Below are 3,736 nucleotides of genomic sequence, written 5' to 3'. Positions count from 1 at the left end.
GAATTTATGAAGAACACTTAGAACTTGAAGATAGAACTTGAGAGAGATCAATTAGATGAATAAAATTGAAGAATAAAAGTGTTTGTAGGTGTTTTTGGTCGTTGGTGTATGGATTAGATATAAAGGATATGTAATTTTATTTTCATGTAAATAAGTCATGAATGATTACTCATATTTTTGTAATTTTATGAGATATTTCATGCTAGTTGCCAAATGATAGTTCCCACATGTGTTAGGTGACTCACATGAGCTGCTAAGAGCTGATCATTGGAGTGTATATACCAATAGTACATACATCTAAAAGCTGTGTATCGTACGAGTACAAATACGGGTGCATACGAGTAGAATTGTTGATGAAACTGAACGAGGATGTAATTGTAAGAATTTTTGTTAAGTAGAAGTATTTTGATAAGTGTCTTGAAGTCTTTCAAAAGTGTATGAATACATATTAAAACACTACATGTATATACATTTTAACTGAGTCGTTAAGTCATCGTTAGTCGTTACATGTAAGTGTTGTTTTGAAACCTTTAGGTTAACGATCTTGTTAAGTGTTGTTAACCCAATGTTTATAATATCAAATGAGATTTTAAATTATTATATTATCATGATATTATGATGTATGAATATCTCTTAATATGATATATATACATTAAATGTCGTTACAACAATAATCGTTACATATATGTCTCGTTTCAAAATCATTAAGTTAGTAGTCTTGTTTTTACATATGTAGTTCATTATTAATATACTTAATAATATGTTTACTTATCATAATATCATGTTAACTATATATATATATCCATATATATGTCATCATATAGTTTTTACAAGTTTTAACGTTCGTGAATCACCGATCAACTTGGGTGGTTAATTGTCTATATGAAACCTATTTCAATTAATCAAGTCTTAACAAGTTTAATTGCTTAACATGTTGGAAACACTTAATCATGTAAAATAACAATTTCATTTAATATATATATATATATAAACATGGAAAAGTTCGGGTCACTACACTAGTGGAAAAGACCAATCGGATTCCATTCTCGGAACTACACGAGAACAGAACAACTAACTCTAGACAGCATTTTCTATTTAGAACATTTGAATCTCCCCAGACTTAGGTAGCTGTGGTTTCAAAATTGTGATTAACTTCATTGTCAATTTCTCTTGGACCATAATCAATTTGCATATATGTGACTTTTGCTTTAAGCCATTGGTCGGATTCTTGTGTAATATCCACAAATTCAACTAGTTTTGCCTTTTCTTTAGGCGATAGATTAGATACTAACTGGTTACATAACTTAAAGTTCCCCTTGGTTCTAGCATCGCGAATCCATTTAATAAGTTTCTTTATTGAACTATTAATAACGGGGTCGTTTAATTTTGTATCAACAACGGGGTTCTTTGTTATCATGTCATCATTAGGTTTTACTTCATCTTTCCCACACTTAGGCATTTTATTATTGCTAAGCACTACCGTTGGAGTTGGTAACACAACATGGTTCTTACCAATCGTTTTTGTTGGTTTAACGGTTTTGGTTGGTGGAGATTTAGACTTTCGACTCACAAAGGTGATCGATTTTTCATCATCACTAAGTGTCATTCTACCCTCTCTTACATCAAATAACGCCCCGGTGAACGCTAAAAATGGTCGACCTAAAATTAGAGGAATGTTTGGGTCTTCTTCTATGTCAATGACAATAAATTCGACTAGAAAGGTTAAATTACCTACTTGAATGGGTAGGTTGTCAGTAATTCCAACTGGGTGCCTAATGGTTTGATCAAAGAGTCGAACACTCATTTTCGTAGGACTTAACTCACCTACTCCTAATCTCTTATATAATGAAAGAGGCATAATACTCACACTTGCACCTAAATCTGCTAGTGCATCATACATGACACAATCACTAAGTAGACAAGGAATAATAAATTCACCCGGATCACCCAACCTGGGTGGAACTTTTGGTGGAACTGTCTTCACCGGGTTTATTTTTACGATTTTTGTTTCTTGTACTTTCTTATTCTTCTTCTACTTCTTTCCAGAGGTATCACAAACTTTATTACCTATTACTTGCTCATACTCAACTCCTTTTCTTGGAAATGGGATGGGTGGTCTGTATGGTGCCACCACTGGCTTTACATACTTGGTTGGTGGTGATGTTGTAACTTCTTCATTGTTACTCACATCAAAAACCTTCCCATCTTCTGATGCTGGTTTTTTAGAATTTGTTGAGACCATATTAACATTCTCATTCCGAGGATTTACTTCAGTATTACTCGGTAGCTTTCCTTGTTCCCTCTCACTCATCATGCTAGCAAGAGTACCTACGTGTTTTTCTAGATTTAAAATGGAAGCTTGTTGAGTTCTTAATGACTGATCAAACCTCTCATTTGTTTGGGTTTGAGATGTAATAAATTGTGTTTGAGATTCCATTAGCTTTGCCATCATTTCTTCCAAATTTGACTTTTTCTCTTCGATTTGTTGTGGTGGTTTATACAAGCCAGGTCTTTGTTGATTGAAAGTGTTGTTTTGAGTTGGTTGGTTATTCGGACCTTGTTGGTTATACGAGTTATTGTTGGTTCCAATTGGATTGTAAAGAATGTTTTCATTTCGATTGAAGTTTGGCCTTGGCGATTGATAATTATTCTGATAATTATTTCCCGGCCTTTGGTTCATGTAGGAAACATTCTCTCGTTGTTCCATGGTTTGCTCAATGTGACAATCTTTCATTAAGTGTGGTCCACCGCATTGCTCACAACTGATTCGTATTGCGTGAATATCTTTATTCATCTTTTCCATTCGTCTCTTGAAAGCATCTATTTTTGCGGAAACAGAATCAAAGTCATGGCTAGAATCGGCTCTAGCCGATTTAGATGAACGAAAGATATCTTTTTCTTGGTGCCACTCATGAGAGTGGGAGGCTGTGTTATCAATAATTTTGTAAGCTTCTGTTGCGGTTTTCTTCATAATGGAACCACCAGCTGTTATGTCGATGTCTTTTCGTGTAGTGATGTCACATCCTTGATAGAATATTTGTACTATTTGATAAGTGTCTAAACCATGTTGAGGACATCCTCTCAACAATTTTTCGAATCTTGTCCACGCCTCATATAGAGTTTCATTTGGCTTTTGCGTGAACGTAACAATTTCTCCTTGAAGTCTCACGGCTTTAGATGCCGGAAAGAATTGTTTAAGAAAATTTTCAACTAAGACATCCCATGTATCAATCGCCCCTTCAGGTAACGATTCTAACCAATCTTTGGCTTCTCTCTTTAAAGTCCAGGGAAATAACATGAGATATATCTGTTCATCCTCAACTTTTTGGATTTTAAATAGAGTACAGATCCTATTAAAGGTACGAAGATGTTCGTTTGGATCTTCTTTTGGCGTACCACTATATTGGCATTGATTAGTTACCATGTGTAAGATTTGTCCTTTGATTTCATAATCTGGCGCATTAATGTCTGGCTAAATAATGGCGTGACCTTGGCCAGTGCATGTGGCTCTCATTTGGTCTTCCATACTTAGAGGTTCCAGATTTTCCATTATTGAATTTATTGAATCTGAATCACTAGAGGATTTTGATTTAACGGTTTATAGTTCAGGTGGAATGATTAGTGGTTCTGGATCTTAGAATTGTCCTTGAATATCCTCCGAGTTTTCAATTTTGAAGTCGGGTTCAAAAGATGAATTATCGAAAATTTGAGTTGGAGTACTTGTTCTACTTGATGA

General features: G+C 34.5%; 1 non-coding gene across 1 annotated transcript; it reads left to right on the top strand.

The window, feature by feature from the left end:
• Positions 1-3,059: 3,059 nt before the first annotated feature.
• Positions 3,060-3,166, top strand: LOC139874055 (small nucleolar RNA R71). Its single transcript, XR_011767758.1, has one exon. It is a non-coding gene; the product is annotated as a small nucleolar RNA R71 (small nucleolar RNA).
• The last annotated feature ends 570 nt before the right edge of the window (positions 3,167-3,736 follow it).

The sequence above is a fragment of the Rutidosis leptorrhynchoides genome, chromosome 10, assembly GCF_046630445.1.
Source record: "Rutidosis leptorrhynchoides isolate AG116_Rl617_1_P2 chromosome 10, CSIRO_AGI_Rlap_v1, whole genome shotgun sequence".
In the NCBI taxonomy this organism is placed as follows: domain Eukaryota; kingdom Viridiplantae; phylum Streptophyta; class Magnoliopsida; order Asterales; family Asteraceae; genus Rutidosis; species Rutidosis leptorrhynchoides.
This window is presented reverse-complemented; position numbering and strand designations above follow the sequence as displayed.